General features: G+C 53.2%; 2 long non-coding RNA genes across 5 annotated transcripts in view; one reads left to right on the plus strand and one right to left on the minus strand.

Annotated features, from left to right (window-relative positions):
- Positions 1–7,566, minus strand: part of LOC308070298 — a 207,411-nt gene extending 199,845 nt beyond the window's left edge. For all 4 annotated transcript variants that reach the window (XR_013930696.1, XR_013930697.1, XR_013930698.1 and 1 more), the window contains exon 1: positions 3,683–7,566. This is a non-coding gene — a long non-coding RNA (uncharacterized lncRNA). The remainder of the gene's footprint in view (positions 1–3,682) is intronic.
- A 166-nt stretch (positions 7,567–7,732) lies between these two features.
- Positions 7,733–20,982, plus strand: LOC308070297. The gene is made up of 3 exons (XR_013930695.1): positions 7,733–7,830; positions 7,949–12,254; positions 13,514–20,982. It is a non-coding gene; the product is annotated as an uncharacterized lncRNA (long non-coding RNA).
- The last annotated feature ends 2,804 nt before the right edge of the window (positions 20,983–23,786 follow it).

Here is a 23,786-nt window from a genome sequence, read left to right on the forward strand (position 1 = left end):
AACGCCCGACGGCCGGGTGGGCTCTGCAGTTCGTCCACCCCAAACTGCAGCCACCCTCCCTCCAAATCCCCCTGGAGCTGTCCCCACCGCCCGGGACAGGGCAGAGGCCACCAGCAGGAGGGGGGATGTGCAGGCTGGCAAGGGGACAGGGGCGGGCAGGGCGGGCAGGGTGGGCAGGGCAGGCAGGGCAGGCGTAGGGACAACTAGGGCAGGGACAGGCAGGACAAGGACACTAACAGGCAGGACAGGGACAGGCAGAGCAAGGGCAGGGCAGGGATGAGCAGAGCAGAGCAGGGGCAGGCAGGGCAGGAATAGGCAGGGCAGAAGTATGTAGAGCAAAGGCAGGGAAGGACAGGCAGGGCAGGAGCACGCAGGGCAGGCAGGAGTAGGCAGGGCAGGGACAGGCAGGGCAGGGACAGGCAGAGCAGGAATAGGCAGGGACAGGCAGGGCAGGAATAGGCAGGGACAGGCAGGGCAGGGACAGGCAGAGCAGGAATAGGCAGGGACAGGCAGGGCAGGAGCATGCAGGGCAGGCAGGAATAGGCAGGGACAGGCAGGGATGGCTTCCAGGTAGCCAGGGAAGGGGGGAGTGCCTCTCTGCCAGGATTTTGGGAGCCAGGCCATGTCCTGGGCCAGCGGTGGCAGGCAGTGGCTCTCTCCCGGGAGGGCTGCTCGCAGCCCGGGGAGGGGACGAGGGGACCCCCGGGGGAGGGAGACCCCCTGTGCCTCCCCCCCCACCCCCGCTGCTGCAAAGGGCCGAGGAAGCGCCTGCCCTCTGCGGGAGGTCCCCGGGGCTGGGGGGGCTGTAGCCGGAGGGTCCCCCTGGCCCCACACCTCGGGGCAGGCAGGGAGCCGAGGCAGGAGGCTCAAAAGAGCAATTTCACAATCGTGTATTGAAATTAGGCTGGGCGGAATTGCATTTCCCTGTCCCTTTAATCCAATAAGTCAGAACTTCTTAACTGATTAATTACAAAATTAATGAGTAAAATGGCAGGGTTTCAGTGAGGCACGATGGTAAGGGTTTGCTGTTGTTTTTTTTTTAATGTTGTGCTCTTTAAAAAGACTGATGGAAGTAAAGTTACCTCAAAGCATCAGGGTGCTTTGATGCCTATAATAGCAATTTAGTTATTACATTAATAGATTTCTCCTTTATTTTTAACTAGGCATTGTTAAATATGTTCTTGTTTTGTCTGAACGAGGAATATTTGAGCTTGCATTTATTCATTATACGAATTCTCCCCGCACAAAGAATTATTTGGCGTTATTCCTCCACCCGAAAACTCGGCATTAAACTGAGATTATCAGCGCCTTTGGTGGGGAGCGCAGGACTGACACAGCGCCGTAACCGTGCCTCACCCGGCGTTACCCCGGCCAGCCCTTCAGCAGCAGAGGTGGTGTTTACAAACACACTCTTCCCTCTAGAAACTACTGCATCAAAGAGCACAACCAACCCCCGAGACTGAAACCTCTACCCAGAATCCCAAATAGATGGAACTGATGGTTGGAGGTAGCACCAAAGCGTCAGGTCAATGCACACTAAACCCATGTACCACCCACCCACACCCCGCCCCCCCCCCCCCCCAAAAAAAAAAAAAACAACCAAAAAACCTCTGCTGGAGAAAATACAGATCTGATGCTGCAGCAGCAAAGATACAGTAGTTTTACTCTCTCATTATGAACTCTGAGGTGCCTTCATTTCAGTGGATTGTCATGCTTGTCACAGAGGAATCAAAGGCAGAGCTGTCTGGCAGAGTGGTATTTGCAGCTATTTGCACTTGATTTCTCCCCGTGCAAGCCCCGGCGCAGGATGCTGCAGCTCAGGGGCTGCAGCAGCGGCTTGCAGTGGCACCAGGTACCCGGGGCAAATGCTGCCCGGCTGTTGACAGGCTGCTGAATTTGTTTGGAAAGCTCTCTTTAATCAAACAGGGTCCTGCCTCCATTAAAGACTAATATTTTTAGGGCAAATATTTAAGGAGAGGTGAAACTTGAGGTGGGTGGGAGATCTTTTTTCCTTCTTAAAGCACTCCTGGTAAATAAAGGAAGAGGAAAAGGGGACGGCAGTGATGCCCAGCAAAACACAAATGTGTGTTTGTCCCCTCAGCAGTTGCTTGGCGAGTGGAGCATCAGGAGCAGGAAGGTGCCTTTCCCCATTACTGGGACCCTCATTAGAGAGATGGGCTGATTTGGTGAGGGAAGGTGGGAAACCCACAATGGCAATACTTCCCCCCCCCCCCCCCCCCCCCATTCCTTAGAGTAAAACAATCTCTCCAAAGTCCCCACAGCCAGAAGCATATTCCTAGGGATGGCTTGAGGTAAATCTATTCCCTAACAGGGGGATTTTTTTTTTTCCCTGTATGTTTTTTTCTAGGAAAAAGGACTTCCCACAGCCTATGTAGTGGCACTACCTAATGCCATGCTGCTCTCCCGAACACAGAGCTGAGTATTGAAGTCACCTCCTGGAAGGGGTGCAGGGTTGGAGGGGAGGGGGTGCAAGGATGCCCCCACTGCAGAGCAGCAGCCTGGCTTGGGCTCAGCCCCGGCTGTCCCCTGCTCAGTCACTGCTCCAAGGTGGAGGAATGACCATGCTGATGCCACTGCTCAACTTCCGAGGGGAAACTGAGGGCTACAACACCAAAATTACACATGAATCGGGAAGACGCGGCTGCAGAGACCTCCAACACGAGAGGTGTCCCCGCCTGTACGGACAGATGGACAGCAGCACAGACATACCGGCTCGGTACCCACGGGAGCTACAGGAATTTAAAGATATATTCTGCAAAATATTTCCATAAACTAGATATATATTGCACGCAGTAAATAAGCCATGCAAGTTGTACAAACACAGCTGGAAAGATTTGGAGCATGCAGGGCGTTACAAGCACACATGGTGCGTAAACACACATGCAGCCTGGCCGTATAAATATATGTGCCGCCCCAATTATATATGCATTAGAGAGAGAGAGATACATAAATAAACCCCTGTGCATTCAGTATAGCCACGCAAACGGAGCTATAAAGCTTTCCCTGAAAAGTGGGCAGCATTGTACGCGTGGGAGATGGGCTGCAGCTGAGCCCACCCGTGCCGTGGGGGCATTTGCTCCCATTTTGCCTTCCCCGAGGCAGATCCACGTGCAGCCATGGGGCTGCCCAAGCAGGTGGTGGGGGAGTGCGGCAGGGGTACGGGGCCCAGCGGATCAGGGGCTGTGCCAAGGTACGGGGGGAGGTCTGAGCACCCCCATTCTGTACCCCCCAGCTGGAATAAATATCCATGGCTGGACTTGGGGGGGGGGGGGGGTATCAAGGGAAAGCAAAACCAAAGGGATGGGGGGTGGGGGGGGTGGGTAATTATGGGGTGCCCTTGGATGGGGGGGGGAGTCAACACCAGCCAGAGATGTCCCCAGAGAGGGGGACAGCCCTCACGCCCTCTGCCCGGCATCCAGGGCCCATTCACAGCCAGAGCCCCCCTCCCGCAGCCCTCGATGCAGGCAGAGCCTGCACCCGGTTTTCCAGAGCCGTTTACCAATATTTTGCAGAAATCCCATTAAATAAGTGGCGAGCGGTATTTAAACATAGCGCTGTAATTATTAATTCCCCCCACATCCCCCCCGCTCCCCCTTGAATGCGAGGGTTTAATTGGCTCCAAGACGAGGAAGCTACAAGCAGTGTTATAAAATGAACTGACCCCGCAAAATGATGCAACATCTGGAGGCAGGGCAGCCAGGGAGGCAAGAGCATCTCTGCGGAGCATCCGTACGTGCAGCCTGCGCTGATGGGAAGGGCCCTACCGAGCCGCATCCCGGCTTCTGCCTCGTAAATCCCGGGCAGCCTTCGGAAGCCTCCAAGTGTGGTAAGAAAGAGAAGCCCCTTGGTGCTTACCTGCCCGCCGCGAGGCACGTCCCCTCACCACCTGCAGAAGAGGAGCCCTCTCCTTTCAAACAGCCCTAAAAAATTTCCCCTAAGTCCACCCAGGCGATTATTTTTTTAGAGCTAATCAAGGAAATAAAGTTAAAGAGGAGGAGAGTTCCTCTTGTTTGGGGTCTGATTTGGGGGAAGGAGGGGGTGGGGGGAGTTAAAGAGACCAGTTGCTGCCCACTGCTTTGACCAGTGAGGGATTCAACCCTTATTACCATTTTGTTTTTGTCCAGATTTGAAAGTAGGGCCCCCTGCATTCAAATCATCGCCCTCCATCGTTATTGTAAAGGACAGGCCTTAGTGGGCCCCCTTTGGATTGTCCTCCATTAACAATCCCTTCTTTTGTGGAGGTGTTTCTTTTTCTATTCACACACATTGCTGATGGTACTTCAGGCCCAGCTCTTAAAGAAACTGTTTGCAAAATTATACCTTTCCGCACGCTACTCCACAAGGAAGCGCGGAACTGTAGTTAGGAAAACATTATTGAGGCTTGTAATTTAATTAAAAATGTTAAAGCTGGCAAAGGGGAAGGGAGAAAAGGAAAAAGAGCATAAGAGTGCAAAAGTAGCAGCCAGGTTTAGTTTATTTTTCACCTCTGCAGCAGCACATCGCCGACCATGCAGGGCTGGGGCATGTGGGGCAGTACCCGCGCTCCTGCCTGCGCACACATGGCATCGGCGCCCGCCTGCACGGCAGCACACGCTGCCCACGGCCGTACGTGTGCCTGCGCTCCTGGGCCAAGGCACAGATGAGGCATCCAAATACCCTTCAGCAAATTATGTTGTTAAAATGGGAATGCAACCTTGGATGCGCGTGGACAGACCCTGAGGGGCACGGCCGTGCAGCGGGCGCCTGCAGCTGCCCAGTGCTCCGGGCAAGGCTCTCAGCTGGGGTAGATGTGGGGGCGGTGCACATGTGCACGCCGTCGGTCTCCTCCTAAGAACCTCTTGCTTTAAGGGTTTAGGCTGAAATAAAGATGGAGGAGCCGCATCCTGCTCAGCATCCTCGCTATCAGAACAGCTCAGAAGCACGTCTGCAGCAAGGACGCCCTTCCTTTGGTTATTGTTGTTTTCCCCATCACTAACAGATCTGTAAATGTTCAAAGAGCAACACGACTTTAAAAAAAAATAATAATAATTCAGCTGGCAAAGCAGGGCAGAGCCTGACCTCCGGCTCCATGGATGAGTGCTTCGCTGGGACCCCCGCTGAGCCAATGTGGACCTTCAACATCAACTCAGAAATTGGTGTGATTTGCCTGGGAAACCAGCAGTCATAGAGCAACTGGCCTTGACAAGATGAAGAGGAAATGTATAGAAGACGTTTAATGGGTCGCAAAAGGAGGAGGGGGGGGGAGAAACCCAGCCTGGAGAGATGCATTTTATGTCTGGAGGGGCTCTTCTGCAGGAAGGAAAGGAGAAGGCCTGGGGGGGGGAAGACTTTCCCAAGTTGGGCTTCATTTCCCAGCCATCAGAAGCCACCCAGGAATGCTCTGCCCTGCAAAAGGTTATTTCCCTGTCCCTGGCTGGGACTCGGGCCTGGGCTGGGCTTCCAATAAAAACGGTGATTTCTTTAATGTCAGTGAATAGCTGAAGGCAGGCTGGCTGGCGAGGCTTTGTACATAGACGCACTGGGCTTGGATTATGCACGCCTAATCGCCTAATTTTCTTCGAGTGATCTGGATGCCGTACTCTTGGGCTGTGGAACATTTTATAAATAGCTGTGCTTGGAGTTAATATGATTTACTGGAGAAAGACCGGTTAAGCAATTCCCCACCTAAGTAGAGCAGTAATGAACAGGCTCTGGAGAAGATGCTTTCCCCACCGGCCTCAAGAGGGGGTGGGCAGGGAAGCAGGGATGCAGAGGGGTGATGTTTATTTGTGTGCGTGCACAGAGTGTCATTGATTTTTAATTGTATTAAAAGAATTGCAGTAGCCACAAGCTGCCTCTAGGACTGGACTTTTCCCTCAAATATGTACAGCAAAGACTTGGCCTCCCCCTCATGCTCACGCTTGCAGCCACCACAAAATCCCAGTGCAGGAGCGAGTGGAGACAGCAGAGCCCTGACCCCGCTGTGCACTCCTTCCCCTTCCTCTTCCCTTTTCCCTTCCTCAGCCCTTTCCTCTTCCCCTTCCAGGAAGCCAAACCAAACCAGGAGGTGCCTGCACTGCCCCGATCCCTGCTCCTCCTGGCTGGGGAGCCTCAATCTCCCGGGGGTGCCAGCAGAGCCGGGCTGACCCCTGAGGGACAGGAGCATCCCTGGGCCTCTCCCCCTCCACAGGCAGGGGACAGTGGCTCCAGCCTTGGTCAGGGGAGTCAGCAGTGCCTGGAGAGCCAGGGGAGCCAGGGGTGCTGAGGGCAGGGACCCCCGCCACCACCGCTGAAGCCCTGAGCCAAGACCTTAACCAAAGACATCCCGATTTCAGAGAGAGCGGCAGTGGGGGCTTACACACAGGGACCTCTTTCCTCCCCATTCTCAGACAAAACCCACCCTGGGACAATGTCCTGGGGGTTGGGGGAGCACTTCTGGAATCAGGGGTGCTCCCTGGGGAAGGAGGGGGCGAGCAGTGGGTTAGAGGTGCTCCAAGCAACCTTCTTCACTTAGGAAATGGAAAGAGGAGAAAATACATAAGCTTCAAAGCAAAAGGTGGTGGTAATGTGGGGAAATGGTGAAAAGCCTGCCCAAGGCAGCAGCAGCCAGTGGAGGCTGGAGATGGGGCTGAGGCAGTGGGGCTGAGCTCCCCAGCCCAAGCTGGCAGGGAGCAGGCAGTGAGCTGTGGCCAGGGGCAGCACTTCTGGGGGGACACAGTGGCACGTTGCTCACATCCCACCCAAAAGGTAGGAGACACCTCGCTCCATGCAGAGATGGGGAGAGAGTTCCCCATTCCTGCTGGGATGCACCCCTCATCCCATTTGTCCCACCTCAGCCAGGGAGGGGCTGTGTAACCCCCTTGTGCCCGGATGGGGTGACCCCCAGGGCAGCCCCCGCTCTGCCCATGTTGGAGATGCCGGTCCCCACTCCCAGCCCCGCTAGCACAAACGCCCACAGGCACACAATAACCAGGAGCCCTCCCCAAGCTCAGCAGCTCCCGGCCTTTGGCCGTGCCTTCACGAGGTGACTGGGAAAAATTAGGTTGGAAACCATCCTGGTGATTGATACAACCAAATAAACATCTCTAGGGAAAGGGGGGGAGAAAAAAAAAAAGAACTTTCTCCAGCGTGGAGCACTGAGAGGGGAAGCAGGTAATTAGCTATGTGATGGAGCAATCCTCTCCTGCAGAGGAAATTCTTGACACCAGAATTCTGCCCTGTGAAACCATGTGTGACCCAAGTGAGGAATTGGTGGGGTTTTTTTTTTACTTCCCCTTTTTAAAATTAAGATCATTATATGTTTTTTAAATGTCAAGCCCAGGAACAAGTGGAGGGGGTGGGGGTTGGGGAGCTGCGGGCATTCTTCACTTCAGAAGCTTGAATGTTTCAAAGTTGCTGCTGTGCTGTTAGCTGACGGCTATTGTGTGTGTTTAAGGCTAGGGGGGGCCGTGAGGAGGGGGCTCGGACCCCCCGTTGGTGTGGATTTGCTGTCCAAAGACCGTTAGAAAGAGGCAAGAATGAATGAGATTGAATGGAATTGTAATGCACAAGGCCCTCCTCCTTTCTCAAGGAGCTGGGAGGCCAGGAAAGCGAGTCGTGGGGAGAGCAAGCAGCTTCCCTCCACATAGGAAGAGGCTTTGCAAATCAGCAAATTGTATATTTCTAGGGGAAGAGGGGAGGGAGGGGGGGTATTTATTTTTTTTTTTATTACAGATCGGGGGGGGGGGGGGGGGGGAAGAGCCTTGCAGCAGCCACGAAGACCAAAAGGAGACAGAGAGAGAAAAAGAGGGAGAGGAGACTTGATAGAAAAATCTGATTCCCAAACCTCTTGTAAGTGTAATTACTTTCTAAGAAAATGAATTGCTTTCTAAGAAAAAGAAAAAAAAATGTAGAAGAATGCCTGAAATTATAGCAGGGACCAAATTCTGTTAATCTCTTTCCTACGCAGCAAGATTTCTGGGGCAGAAACCAGAGGCCTAGAATCTGCAGAACCTTTATCTGAGGTTGGAAAGAGATCGGAGCTTCATTTTACAGAGATTTTGCTTTCTCCTCCAGCCTGCGGGTCAGCTCCGAGGCGATGCTCGGGATGGCGACGGGGCAGCGGCTGCTGAGCGCCGCTCCGGTACCTGGGCCGCATCCTGGTGGCAAACAAACAGACAAAGGCTGTTTTGTTATTGACTTATTCAGCAGAAATGAGGAGGGTGATGAAATTTTTCGGGTGTTTCGTGAGCGCTCCGCAGTGTGTGTGTGTGTATGCGTGTGTGTGTGTACGTGTGTGTCACGTTGGCCGGGACGGGGCTAAGCGTACGTTTTTCTAGGGTTTGTTTTGCCGCAGTTGATTTCAGGTTCAATCTTGTGTATTTTTCTAATGTGGTCATCTACGCATGGCGGAGTCGGGGTTTGGAAATGGAAGGAAAGTGGAGGCATGTTGCTTGTCTCTGGGATTTCTTTGTTCGGGGAACAGTAGGTGGTAGGTTTAAAAAGGCAGAGAGCGAAAGAGGGGGAGAAGAAGAAAGAAATGAAAAAAAGAGGGGAAAAAAATGGCCCTTTGCAAATCATCTGACTATTTTCTTCTGGGGTGTAGAAATGCTGCATTAGAGATTAAGGAAGGGCCATGCTTAAGACAAAATGTCTCACTGGAAATGTTAATAAAATAGCAGCCAAAGCCCAGCCTGCCTTTAAAGCCTGGAACTGAGGGGGAAGCTGGGGGGGGGGGGGGGGGGGGGGAGGTATTTAATGGCAAACTTTCGAGGGGCTGAGCTGTTGGTGGGGTTTGTTTTAAAGGAGAAATAAAGCCCCCGCCGCCAGCCCGCCGAGCAGCGCTGCCCCACCGCCGGGTGACACGGCTCAGCACGGGCACGGGGCTTGGCTCCGACAGGGGGTTAAAATACCCCGTCCCCGCTTCGCTGCGGGGGGGCATAAACTGAACCCCATGGCTCCTCGCGGAGCGCTGGGGGGGAGGCGGGTGAGGGAGCGCGCTGTGCCCGCACAGACAGACCGGCCTGCCCCGCAGGGCCCCTCAGCTGAGCGCAGGCCCGTCTGGAGGGGGGCACGAAGGGTCCCCCCCCCGCCTGCCCGGCTCCACGGGGAGGCACGGCCCCCGCGCCCCCGCCCCAAGCCGGGCGCCCCCGCGCCGCGCTGCCGCCGTCCCGCTCCTTCAATACCATGGACAGCGAAGCCGGGGCCGGGCCGGGCCGGGGGGAGGCCGGGAGGGGCCGGGCCGGGCCGGGGGTAAGGCCGGGGAGAGGCCAGGGGTAAGGCCGGGCTGGGCCGGGGGCAAGGCCGGGGGGTAAGGCCGGGGAGAGGCCGGGGGTAAGGCCAGGCCCGGGGCTAAGGTCGGGGGTAAGGCCGGGCTGGGGCCGGGCCGGGCCGGGGAGAGGCCGGGGCCAAGGCCGGGGGTAAGGCCGGCCCGGGCCAGGGTTAAGGCCGGGGGTAAGGCCGGTCCAGTCCGGGGCTGAGGCCGTGTCGGGGTCGGGGGGAGGCTGCCATGCACAGCCCGGGGCCCCCGGAGCTTCCCCCGGCCCAGCGCAGGCCTGGCAGGCCGCAGCCCCGGGGCTGGGTGCGGGGGCCAGGCTGAGTCTGACCCGGGGGGGGGGGGGGGGGGGGCGTGCAGGCGGTCAGCCCTGGGGATAAGAAGAGCGGTTTCCTCCCTGTTAATTTGTTTAGGTTGTTTTCTTTTAAATCGATAAAAGATTGAGAGCCTTGGTCTGTTGGAGTAAATAGGTCAATATGGAACAGGCTCTAAATAAGCAGATATTTTTTTTTTTTTTTTAAGTTTCAGAAGATGAAAAGTGAAGGGAAAATTCCCTTCACTGCGTAATGTCAAATACTTGACTGTCCCTGGTTTGGTGCTTATGTCATGAACTGCAGCGTTATAAAAGAGGAAGATAAAAATGCACACAAATAGGGACAGAGGCTTGCAGCACTGTGGCTGCCTCTTAAATATGGCTTTTGAGCGCGGAAGGTGATATTTCACCTCTCTGCAGAGTAATTTTGCTCATTCATCGGTAGCCAAACATGGCCCACCAGCTTTTTACGAGATGCTATTTGGAGGCAGCTTCCCCCTCGGAGCCTGGTCTGGCGTGGCACGGCTCTCAGAAGGGGAGACGCTGTCCCCAAAACAATTGTTTTGATATAGTGTGGAAGGGACTAGATCTCTCTTCCAGCAATTACCTAGCTGTCCTGGAAATGCTCATGCTGCTGGGGCAGGGAGAGACTTCCAGAGCTGTAGCAAGATGCCTTCCATCAAAACAATTGTATCCTGCCTCCCCCCACCTCACCCCATTCCTAAGAAGAAGGAAAATACCACAGTGCTTGGAAATACACACAGGCAAATAAATCCTTGCCTGAAAGCTGTTCTAGCAAATACGCATAGCACTGCTGGCCATAAAAGTTACTCTAGATGGGGAATAAGGATGTGTAGAAACCCACTGACCTACACCTCCCATCACAAAAACCAATGTGAGTCTGTGAGCACATACTCCTTTTTTTTTTCTTTTCTTTTTTTTTTTTTTTTTTTTTTTTTGGGGGGGGGGGGGCATTTGGAGGGAGAGGGTTGGATAATTAGCAGTGAAGAATTACTTGCTTACCGAAAAATTAAATGCACGTAAGGCTTCTAAGCAAGACCTCTCCTAGCTGGACATAGCCTCCTTGTTGCTAAACACGTTTTCTCTCCCCAGAGATGAAATTTGGTGACCCTAGATAAATAAACAAATTGCAGTGCCCATTTCCATTGTAACAGCCACCCTGTGATGAGATCTGTAAGTTTAATGGACAAGAGCCACAGCAAACCCATGTCTGACTGCTCTCCAGCTCGCAAAATGGATGTGGTGGAAGGATGTAGTGAGACATCAGCTAAACTGCAAGCGCAGGATGCCGGAGAGGGACGGCACGGTGGGGAGAGCTGCCTGGATGCCACGGCATAGGTTAGAGCAGGTTGAGGGTAGCAGATCTATAGGTGCTTTCAGCATTTTCCAGGTGGAAGTCTTAACGTAGAGAAAAAAAAAAATACTCTTTTGATTTGTCACTTTGAAGTCAAAGCCATCTACTTTCAGGTCCTTGCTCCTGTGAGTCTGTGCTCATGTAATATTAAGAAAAATCTAGCATTAAACCCCAAAATATAAAATTCATATTGTATATTTAAAGGGAACCTCTTACTTTATATAACTCAGGACACATTGTCTCTTCTTGGAGAGAACGGGGGTGAAATCCTACACATTCCTTAAAAAAAAAAAAGAAAACATATTTTAAAATTACATCCATGTCAGCTTTAAAGAAAATTATCGCTGATGTCTTTTTGAGCTTGGAAATATAACTGTAGGATGCAGCTTTTCCCCTCCCCCTCTGCCCCTCCACCCCCTCCCTTCCCAACCAAAAAAAAAAAAAAAAAAGAGAGAGAGAAAAAAAAAAAGAAAAAGCAACAGAATATATAAAGCTCCTCTGATTAACAGTTTAGGTGCAGAACCCTATTTATAGGGTACGCGCTCTCCTATAACGCCTCGATCCTCCAGCCTGCAGTGGTACATTATTGATGCAGCTGCAAGTGCTCAAAGCTTAAACAATATTTTTTCCGAAAGCCCCAGCAGCCCGCCCGGGAGGAAGGTGGGGACGGGCTGGCGATGGAGTCCTGAATGTTACTCCTCCAGTTTCAAGGACATCTTGCTGATGAGGATTTGGTTAATGGAGGAGAACTTATGTCCTAGCGGTGACGTCATTGGGTCCCAATGTAATCCTCTTGTGCTGAACCCAATCAGCAGATGTGCTGAGAGCCGGGATGCGGAGAAGAAGCTCTAATCCCTTAGACTGGATGAGATCAGCTGAAACAGCCAGGACTAGACCCCAAACCCCTCTGCTAGGAAGATCAAGAGAAAAGGGATAAATTGAGAGAGACGCCTCATAACCCCTTTAAAGAGCTTTGGAGAAGAGAAGAGAAAGATGGGTGGTGCACCAAGTTCATCTTGCTTTTAAAGCCTAGCGGGAGCCTGGTTTTCACTCTGATGAGGTCCTTCTGCATTGTTCCAGGGCAGAAGGAGAGAGAAGGAAAAAAAAAAAAAAAAAAGAAAAGAAAAAAAAAAAGAGAGGAAAAAAAAGTCTGAAATTCAAAGATAATGAGAGACTAGGCGCCTTTCTTATTCATCTCCAGCTTGCCTACACAAAAACAAGCGTCCTGAGCCACGGGAGGGCGTTTGCACTGGATCTGAGCGAGGCAGCAGAGTTTGTGCCGCCGGAGCCGAGCGCTGCTTCCACTGGAGTGGGTAAATGTGCTAAGAGCTAGGCTTGCCGAGCTGTAATTACGGGGTTTGGGCGACAATGGTGGGAGAGCGACCCAGCTCTATTGCTAACTTGGAAGAGCATCAGGATTTTTTTCTCCCCTTGTGCAAGCGACCTTAATGGGCTTGTGATGCTTTTTTTTTTTTCTTTTTTCTTTTTTCTTTTTTCTTTTTTCTTTTTTCTTTTTTGGACAAAAAGGAAGGGGAGGAAGGGGAGGGGGTGAGGATTTTTCAGACGCGGTATCTAGAGAGAAATCGTCCTAAATTCATAAGGCGCCTCTAAGTCCGACGGCGATCAGCGAAACCGGTTGAATTGCTTTACCCCATTTCAATCCCTCCCAATATTTTATTTTTGCATATATATATATTATTATTTAATATTTTTTTTAAGTGGAGCGATTATTGTGCCGAACCGCGGCGGAGCGGAAAGCTGAGAAACGCGTGTTTAACCTCCGCCGGTTTCCCTTCAGGAGGAGAGAAACCGGCTCCTTTGCCTTGCGAGCAAGGAGAAACACCCGAGCGGGATTTTCCTTTTGCTCCGGGGAGGGAGCGGGGTCCCTGCGCCCCCCGCAGCCCCCCGCCGGCTGCCCGGGGCTCGGACGGCGGCGGCCCGGCGGGGGGACCCGCTCCCGCAGCCCGGAGCCGGGGGGCTGCGAAGCATCTGCGGGCGCTTTGCGGCGGCTCCTGCCTCCGCGCCGGGACCGGCAGCGGCAGCGGAGGTTTGTTGCGAGCTGTCCTCGGCGCTATCGGCTTTTATTACTACCTTTACGATTATTATCTTGATTATCGTTATTAGTTATTTATTTACTATAATATTATTATTCTCAGCCGCATTTTTATCGCTGGTAGGGCCGGCTCGGGGGGTCGCTCTGCCCACCGGGCCGTTCCGCGCCCAGCGCTCAGCATCTGCCCGGGTGCGATGCAGCGGGGCGGCTGGCGGAGCCTGGGGGGTGTTGCTGACCCTGGCAGGGCGAGGAGGGGGGCGATGGCAGCGGCACCCAGCCGCAAGCAACCCACCCACACCCCCACCTCCCCCCGCACACCCCCCACCCCCCCCACACCCCCCTCCGCCGCCTCCGGCCCCGCCGCGCCTCCGCGGCCGCCCCGGCGGAGGGGGGCCCCGGGCGGCGGGGCGAGGGGGGGGGGGGGGTCGGGGAAGGGGGGCCACGGCGATCCCGGCGGGGTGGACCCTGCACTGACAGCCTCTCTCTCTCTTTCTCTCTCCCCCCCCTCTCTCCCGCAAGTCCCGCTCGCCGCCTGCCCCGTTCCGAGCGGGGACAGCCCGAGCCCCTCTCTGCGTGTTCACAGCGGACCTTGATTTAATGTCCATACAATTAAGGCACGCGGTGAATGCCAAGAGAGGAGCCTCACAGCTTCATTTTCATGGAAATTGGGGACATAAACCCTCTAATTACACTTAACAACAGCCACGGAGCGATCTATGGAGCATCCTCGGCCTTTTGACAAATAGGAGTAACAATGCCGGCAGCCCGGCCGGGCAGCTGTCTCCTCGCATTACCGGGGGCACGGGGGGAGGCGGGAGGGCGGCCCTGCTCCGGCCCCGCCGGGGCTGCGGGGGCTCCCGCCCCACAAAGGGCCGGGGGAGCGGCAGGACAATGCGGGTAGGGCTGGGGGGCGCGGGAGCGCGCGCTCCGGCGGCGGGGCGGGGGCGGGGGGCAAGCGGCCCCTCGCTGCAGAGCGGGGGACCCCCCTCCAGCGCAAGGGACACCCCTCCGTCCCAGCGCTTCGACAGGAGCTCCCCAAAAAACCCACCCCTTCGGAAGTTTTATGGGAGGGGGGGTGCTTTTAGCTTTTTTTTTTTCACTTGCTTTTTTTTTTTTTTTTTTTTTTTAGTTTTTTCTTTCATTATTTTGGCCGTTGCCCCACTGCAGCCCCGCTCCCATATCCCTGCACCGCTCCTGCCCTGCGCGGGGGCTCGGCCATGCAGCCCCTGCTGCGCTGCGGAGCCGCAACACGGGTCCACGGTCCTGTCCTGCCCGCCCGCCCCCCCTCAGAGCCCCTCGGCGACTCAACTCTTCACCGAGCTAAATTACGAGCCTCCTTTTTTCCAAAAGCCGGATGGGTCCAGCAGGGCGAGGGGGTGTGGTACCGCAGCCACCCCAGTGCCACTCCTGGCCCCAGCACTGCAGCCCGCAAGGTGGGACGCCCCCCCTTTTGCAGTCTCCAGCAAGACTGCAGTCGCCCACGTCGGTTCTTAGGTTAGGTTTTAGACCTCAATAAATCTCTGTTGTAAGACTCGTGTTTTCAGCTTCCTAAAGACATGCCGAGCCCCAAGTTTGAGCCTTCTGAGAGCTGTGCTTGGGCAAGGGAAGATTTAATTATTTGGCTGCAAAAAGCCCTATAGCTGGATTCAGCCGCATACACACAACTCTCTGCACCCCCTCCCCTCTTCATCTCTGCTCCACTTTTATCAGCATTGCGTCTGTCCAAGGAACCAAGTCCACAGACATCTCCATCCTCCATCCCTGCAGTGCTTGACGTGGGACAACGACCTTGTCTGCAACGGAGATGTCAGTAGCAGAACACTTTCCTTGTTTAGGAGAGGGGGAAAAGAAAAGCCTTACTGTACTTTGTGGGATTACTTGATTTCACGCTCGCCTGTGAAAAGCAGGCGCTTTTAGGTAGGGCTCCTGGGGGAAGCATTACAAGGAAAGGGAAGAAGCAGAGGACGCGGGCCTCGGAGGACAGCAGCGGTGTTGAGGAAGGTAGCTGCCCCCGCTCTCGAGGCTGTTTTGCAGCAGAGGCGTCGCACAACCAAGTGGTTGCAAACGGGTCATGCCTCCAACCCTGGCAAGAGGCAGGAGTGAGGAAGCACGCGATGCCCATACGGCTACATCAAGCGGTGCAGCAACCCATTCCTCCTGTGGACCTGATCCTGAGCGTTGCTCCAGCAAGGCCAGGTACCGTGTAACTGCAGAAGCTCACAGGGCAAGAGACTGCAAGGTGCAGGAGGGCTCAGCTTCATCAGGAGGGCTCTAGAGGCACAGAGATCCTTAAAAGAAGCTGGATTTTTTCCCCTCACTCTTTCCCAGTAGATCAGCGCAAGTACCAAGGTGTCGGAGACCCACTTGCTCCCACGTCCATCAAGCGCTGCGAGGTCACAGGACACATTTTGACCTCATTTGCCCCCACCGTAAGTCAGGGGCTATGCAGTGACTGGATTCACTGCTGGGGGAAGGGACACCCATACCACCCTGATCTCTTCCACGCAACCCTGCAGGGGCAGATATCCAGCCACGGGGCAGTTTTGCTCTTGAACGAGTCCAAGGTTCTTTGCAAAGCAGGTAGTGAGGGATGAGAAGCCAAGTGCAGGGAGTCAGACCCCAGTAAACCTAAAACTGGCACTGAGAGACAGAAGGGAGCAAGTCACTCCAAGGTAATCTACAGCGCAGCAGGAAAGCTGCTGGCTTCCTCCAGGGACCAAGAGGCCAAGGACAGCTCTGAAGGAACGCAGGTAACTGGGGGGCTGCGTGGGGCCCGATGGACCGGACTGGGCCAGGTCCCCAGATTGGGGCACGACGGGGATTAAGAATCAAGATTGATTGTGCCAAGATGGCACAAGGCAGATGCTCATCCTGGACCAGACCCCTCTCCAGGTCTGCAGGGGAGGGAGTCGCACAGACTCCTCAGCAAGCAGGACTGCCTCGATGCTCAAATGTCCTCTCCTCCCTTGGGCTTCCCATGTGCCCCCTTCTTCTTAGCCAAGAAGGGATTTAGGAGGTTAGACCACTTAGACATAACCCTCTTCCCCCACACAAAGCCCCCTCCGAGGCCATCATGTGTATTGCTCCAGTGTGGCAATAGCACTCCCCATCCCCAGGCTGCAGCTGGGGGTCAGCACAACTGCCCCAAACGTGCTCCCCGCTGCGCGTGCACAAGCCGATGGCTGCAGCATGGCGAAGGGGGGCTGGCTCACACCCACCCCACCAAGCACGGTCATGCGCTGCGGGGCTGCTGCACTGCAACAAGCCTTTCACAGCAGTCTGAAATCAAGGGAGACAAGAGCACGAGCCAGCAAGAGTCAGAGCAGCTACGGCTGGCAGATGGGAAAGCAAGAAAGGCTGGTGATGGAGCCAGCCACGGCTTCACTTTGCACATATTCTGCCAGTGTACTGACCCCCCTTTGTTTGGGTAAGTCAAGGCTCAGTCGCCTGGGAGCAGAGGGTTCCTGCAGAGGGGGCTGTGGATGTCCATAAAGCTGCCCCCCACCTCCCCCATCGTGTGTTCTGCTCAGAGGTGTGATCCCACGGTCTCAGGGATATGGTCCCACTTTGCTGTCAGAGATCCCAGAGATCTCCTTAGCCTGATCCTACAGCGATTCCTGGCTGGCTTGGCTCAGGGTTCAGCCGGGGGCACCTCCTCCAGGAGGTCACACATCCTGCAGGCTGGCTATATGACAAAAGCCCCCAGAGCAACACCACTAGTCACACAGCAAAGACAGCGCTGACACCAAGTCACCCCCGGTTCCAGGCAGCCCCTCCTTCAGAAGGAGGGTTTATCCAAGATCTGACGTACCCCTGTGCCAGCCTCAGCTTTAGCCAAGTCCAGTTTCCTGATGGAAAAGCCTTGGGGAATATGAGCTTGTCTTTGCAACGGTGGGGCTGGATCAGGCCAGTCCATGATGGAGTCACCACAGAGGAGAAATCACCACCTTATTTCCCCTGTACTGTTCCTCCACACTCAGGAGAGCTACACAGCTTCCGCTCCCCGGGGAAAAGCACATCTGGGTCCAAGATGGGGCAAGAAGGAAGATTTACCCCAAGCCCCTAAGCACCCCTTCCCTGTAGATGTACACAAAGCACCAGTCTCCACTCCTCATTCCTAAGACGATCGCACAGGGAATGGCTTTGCATATGATGGCCTCACCTTATACAAGTCCTGACATCAGTCATTAAGGACAGGTTAAAAAAAAAATCTTTGGATCTTTGCTCTCAGATCACCACACGGCAGATGGAGCCATCTTGTCGTCCCACTGTGTGTGCCAGGGAGGCCTCAGGTTTGACCTGCATCGAGAAATACAGGGACTGCTTGCAAATAGGATAAGGAGAAACAAATCTGGGCAGAGGCCCGATCTTAAATGAAGGTTTTATGACATGGGTGGGTAAACCTAAGAAAGAAAGAGGTTAGGGGAAAGAGGGTAAATCAAGCACATGGAAGGCTGCTGTAAGGGTAGGGAACCACCCTATTTCCGTAGGTGTGTAGGTAGTACCAGGCCTGACCTGCAGCAGGGATGATGCAGGTACTAGGAAAAGAGTTTTCTGGTGGAAAGGACAGGGAAGCACGGGAACAACCTGAAGGAGGAGAAATTCCTGCCTACAGAAGATAGTGGAGAAGCACCTAGCAGGAGTCCCAAGGCAGCACTGGTCCCTCCAGCCTTGTGCAGAAGGTGGCATCACACATCTATTTCCCCTGGAAGGATGAATAAGCCCCCAGCCACCTTCACGTCTTTTCCTAAGCCCAAAGGGTCTGTGTCACCACAGAGAACTGGAAAGGTACCACCACTTGAGTGGCGATGACCAAATGCATTGTCTGTGAAAGCTCAGGCTTGTCATCCTCATATAAGAGCAAGGTTGAGGCATCCCAATAGAAGTGATTAAATTCAAGGTGTCACTTTCTTCTAGAAAGACAGAAATGGGACGTACCTTCATCAATCCTATGGAAGTAATCCTGTTTAGGATTACTTCATCACACAGTTTGTCCCAAGCCAGCTCAACACCAATTGAGAGCATTACCAAGGTATAATACCCCCAGGTGACATCCCAGAGGGACGACTATTTTCTTTCACCTCCTAATAGCTTCCTTTCCATATACTGCACACCTTCCTGGGTATGTCTGCAGAAACAGAGGGAAAACAGCAATCATCTGATGTGTGTAGGATTATATATATATATATATATATACACATCTTTTTATATATATATATATATGTAATACAGCTGTATCTGCAGCTTTCTTGTCCTCTGAAAAGGACATGCCCAGGGCTCTTGCAAAGCTGGACAGGGAAGGACTCAAAGCCCTCGCTCAAGGACCTCAGACTCTGCCCTACCCTCCAGGGAGGTGAGAGGAGATTTTTTTAGGCGCTCAGAACGATTCATCTCTCCCGCAGCGCAGCTTCCCCAACCTGGGCTGCCAGGGTTTCGACACCAGAAGGCCAAGGGACCCTGAAGGTGACAGCCTCCCCCACTGCAGGGCTTGCCTGTGCTTTAGAGCAGCCTTCCCCTGCAGTTTGCAGAGCGGCTGTAGGGCTGCGAGAGCAGCCGCTTCGTTTCCTCAGGGCACCCATAACCCCCTACCCCCCCGCCAGCTGCCGCCCCGCTGCAGTGGGCAATACCTGCTTCAACTTCTATCGCCTTTGTTACAAAAAGAAAACCAAGATAAAACCAGTTCCTGCAGAAGCAGAGAAAACAACAGCGGGACAAAGCCACCCTCTCTCTTGCAAAGGGCCGGGTGACCGCAGGATGGCACCAGTGCCACCCTCCCGGGGGACATCGCCCCTGTGCCAGGAGCTGCCCCCGGGGCGCCCCCAGCCCCTGGGGATGCGCTACCAGCGCGGTGGCCACCCGGGCGGTGCTTCTGCCGCTCCACCGCCCAGGAATGATCCCGTATCCTGGATGTACGCAGCCACCGACTGTGGCTTGAATTAAATTTCATTCTGAATCGAGGCGGCAATTCTGCCTCCTCCTGCCAGCCCAGTCCTGCTTTCTCAGCGGCGAGAGCCACCGCTCTGCTCTGGCATTCACAGCGACAGCCACAGGCGATGCTCTACCAGATTCTTTCACCCTCACCTTCCTAGTCCATCCTCCCCATCCCCTATCAGCTTTGCTACTCTGCCTCAGTTCTGAAACCCTCCCGGTCTTACCGAGGAAAAGAGCCAGGCCACCCCGATAGCCAGCCCATTAGCCAGCCAAGTAGCCAGCGCGATAGCCAGCCCATTAGCCAGCCCATTAGCCATCCAAGGAGCCAGCCCGATAGCCAGCCCGATAGCCAGCCTGATAGCCAGCCTGATAGCCAGCCCCATAGCCAGCCTGATAGCCAGCCCTGCAGCCAACCCGACAGCCATCCAAGTAGCCATCCGAGTAGCCAGCCCGATAGCCAGCCCTGCAGCCAGCCCGATAGCCCGCCCTGAAGGCAGCCCCGCAGCCCCCACAGCCAGCCCTTTTGCCTCCTGGTGCCCAGTGTCCCCCCGGAAGGTGCCAGCCGCGCTGGGCTCTCCCTGGCCGGCACGGCTGGTGCTGACCACGAGGTGGCGCTCGCTCTCCATCTTAGCGAGGGGCTGCGGGACCCTGCGGGGAAACGAGCTGCGAGGCACGAGCAGGGCAGGCGTGAACTGCTCCTCTGTGCGGAGGATACGCGCCCCGGTTCCTTCTCTGCGTGCCCTGCCCCCTCCGAACACCCAGAACACCAGCCGTGCTCATGCTCGGGTCCTGTATCTTGCAGGCAGGAGAGGGGATGCCGGGGCTGCGGGTTCCGCGGACGCGCGGGATGACGGCCAAGCGCCCGTGTCTACAGTGCCGAGGCTGGAAGCGTGCGGGGAACACGGCCCTTCCCGCGGGCCTGCCAGTTAGCGCTGCGATGAACAGACCAGCTGAAGGTTACCGTCTCCTCGCCTAGCTCACCCTTAGCTGAGCAACTAGTTCTCCCTCCTTCCAGTCATTTCCACAGAATTTTCCAACCAAGCACCACATCAGCGTGGTCCTTCTCCATTCCCAGACCCCAGAGACAGTGCAGACCCCCCTCCCCAACCTTGCCCTTCCCAAGTTAACTGCAATACTCAGCCTCCAGGGAGACTGCAGCACAATGGTGACCTCCAATCTGCCCCTACCACCTCATTCCAGGAAAGCTGGTATCCCTTCCCATATGAAAATGCCAGCTGATTTAGACATGTTCACCTTTTCTGCAAGGAAGGGATCAAAGGCTTGCTTGCAGCTACTAAGCTTGATTTTAGCTATTGCACAACACAAGAAGCTGGCACCTAGCTCACCTTCTTCCCAACAGCATCTCCAAAAGAGAAGCGATATTTAAATGATATCTACAGAAATCACCCAACATGATGTGTCAAATCACTTGCATTCAGATGGGGAAAAAACCAGAACCAAGGGAAAGGAGGGGTTATGTGCACATGAGAGAATTTGTCAAAAGCCTGTACCTCAGCTCACAGGAAAGAGGACTTGTATCACATGCTTGTAAATGGGCAACATCCCTTTTAGAGGGGTTCTTTGTTGCTTGATACCCTCATAAAAGACATCCCATGGGGTCCTGCTGCAGGAGGCTGTGCAGTGCTGATGCCAAGGCAAAAGGCTGCCGAACCCAGGTGCAACCATGTCGCAGGCTCACAGTGCAAGGCATGAGAAGTTGACACCTAAGTGTCCAGAAATCATTAATAATGCGTGTGTCTATGTGTGTGGAAATGGGATGTAGCAAGGAAGCACTGGAAACTGGCCAGTGGAAGCAGAAGGACACGGGGGGCTCTTTTACCGTGCTGCCTGGCAGACTTTTGCTAGAGACTGCCTGCTGGCAGCACGAGCCCTTCACACCGGAGGCTCCCCCTTTTCCCAGTGCAGCCAGCAATTGATGGCTAGGCAAAGTCAGACATTTACACCACCAAAATCCTGGTGCAAAACGTTGCCTCCTGGAAGCCTGCTATTTTGCAGCTAAACTCAGGTGCAGACCCCAGAGATAAAAAAAAATAAAAGGCTTTTGGCGTCATTTCAGGAAAAGATCTAGAAGTGCTGTAGGAAGTTACATTCCAATTAGCTTCACGTCAAAGGTGGGGTAAGCATTACAAAGCATTTAAAAGATCAAATGCAAAAGCACAGCTTGAGTAATAGGGACCAAGGTGGTTTCAGCTAGGAACAGTTGTGGTTAATCTGATGGAGCTCTTTGAGGCTGTAACTGCTACAGCAGTCAAAGTGGAGGAAACAGGCAGAGCACAATTAGGTTTGCAGCATGCAGTGGACAAGGCTTTGCAAAAGAAGCTAATGACTGAGATGGGGAGTCCTAGAATAAGTGGATGTGCTGTGGCTTAATGCTCTGGAAATTGCCCAGAAACAAAGATGCAAGCAGGAAGGTATTAATGGAAACTTTCCATGTCAGAAGGAAATGATTCCCAGGATGGTGCAATACAGCCAGCTTGTCTGGAGCAGAACAAAAGGCAGTAAGGTAAGACAGAGAGCTCCCTAGGGCAGGGAGCTGTATTTCAGTTCTTAACATCATGTTCCACAACCCCTCATGCCCTAAACAAACAATTCTCTCTTTTTTTCAAAGAGCTGCTGGAATTCTGCTTTTTGTATTCTCTCCCTCATTTCCCTGTTCTAATGGTGATGGTTTTGTTTGTGTTTTGTTTCTTTTAAACAAAAGCAGAAACTCCTTTCAGAACACGCAGTGCCAGCAGCATGCACAGGCCCCCATCTATGTGGGGACGGAACAGTTGCATGGCTGTGATCACATACAGGGAAGCCCAAGCATGAGCTGTGCCAGATGGTGCTAACTGAGAGTTACGCTCCCTGCATCCTTCCCTCCACACATCCTGAAAATCCACAGACGAATGGGAATGGCAGGTGAGGAACAGAAAGACCTCATTTTGTACCTATTATCTTCCACAAGAGTTTTGCAACTGATGCATATGGGAACAAATTCCAGGCAAATGGCACCTAAAATACCATTCAATTTCCCAGGGCTTTGTATGTGAGTGTAATATGAGTGTAGGGTCATAAGAGGAAATTCCAGCTTTAGTCACTATGTTGGAGTAAAGATGAGGTTTTTTAGCCATAGTCCTTGAATTCACTACTTGGTTGTTAAAAGACAGACTGATTCTCAGATCTAGGTACATCAATTCAAAGACCCCAGTCAAAGCGGTTCCCTCACCTTCTGGAAGTCGTTATCTTACTGTGCTGGCCAAGATTCAAGTACACAGAATCAATCATACAATCATGGAATATCCCAAGCTGGAAGGGACCCATAAGGACTGTTGAGTCCAAGTCCATTAAAGGCAAACATAAATCTGTGAGGTACTATTACCAAACACGGTATAGGGTCAACAACAACAACAACAACAACAACAAGTAAACTATGCTTGACTCCTGACGCATTCAGCATGAGGTGAAAAGACACCCATCCTGACCCTCAAGCAGCAGAGGCCACACAAGTTAATGAATCTATTTGCCAGAGAAGGATGCAAAGCACCGTGGGAGGTCACCAAAGGACTCTGTGGCACACTTATACAATTTACTACAAACCAGCTTATTTTCACATGGATTTACTTCTCAACAGGTGTTAAGAACTCTTGGAACAATTCACCGGTTACATCACATCACCTCAGAGCGACCCATATATATCTGTAAGTTTAAATGATTGCAAAGGCCTTGCCCTGTCACAAACATCTCTACAAAGGCATCCCAAAGGTGCAGTTGGACTTTGGGGAAGAGGCATAGCACTGGCTAGTTTCCTTGGGCTCATCTAACGGAGCTCCTGATCGCCCCTGAAATGGCAGCGCTGTTAACGACACCAGCAGCCTCCCGATTAGCGCCACTGGGACGATCAGGATCTCGGCAGTAGGATTCTTGGCATGCAATTTGCTATTACATTTTCTCCAGCTTTGCTAATTCTGATCCTTTACCCTCCACCAGCTGTGCTAACTGCGCAGCTTAGGGTGCAAAACCAATCACTGAAATAAAGTATTTTGGTTTTTACAGTTAGGGTTCAATAAAAAAAAGAAAAGAAAAAAAAAAGCACGGGCAGCACTGTAATGGGAAGGGCAGCCCTCAGTGACAGACAGCTGAAGTGTCTTAAACCAGCTTTACTACTACCAGAGAAAAGCTAACACTGAATAAAATCCTCATCTTACCAGTGCTTTCGCATTGCAAAAGCATTGCAGAGCTTCGCAGACCCATTGCTTTTTTATTTATCTGCAGGTTCGCGCAGGAAGGCAAACCCATCCTTGCAGAACCCCCTTCTGCTGGGTGGGCTGTGATCACCCACCATGGGATGTGCTTTTACAGTGTGGGCAACTGGGCAGGCATCACATCGGGCGGCTTGTCTGACAGAAGTTTTTCTAAAAATGTGAAAAAGGGGTTGGTTTGCCCATTTTGTATCTCTGAAAACAGTCTCTGATGTACACTGCACTTTCCAGACCTCCTCCCTCCCCTGCTATTTTATTCCATTTTTAATCATCCCACTTTTCTCTTTGTTATCATCATTAATACTTTTAATGCATGTCTTATCAGAGACAGGGCAAGGTTGCCAGCTAGTGGAAATCAGCAGTGGCTTTCAGCTCAGACACACAGCAATAGTTACCACTTTTTCATTTGTTTGAAGAAAAAGCCAGCACTGTTGTTATTGTACTTCTCTCTGAAGCATACGAGCACATATCCGTGCATATGTAAGTAATATATAAACTCATATATACAAAAGCTACTGTCTAGTAGGGAAATCCCCGTGTTTATTCTAGAGTGTGATTTCTTTGACAAACTGATGGCTTATTACGTGCAGAATGTTCTT

The sequence above is a fragment of the Falco punctatus genome (genome assembly GCF_963210335.1).
Source record: "Falco punctatus genome assembly, chromosome: 10".
NCBI lineage: Eukaryota > Metazoa > Chordata > Aves > Falconiformes > Falconidae > Falco > Falco punctatus.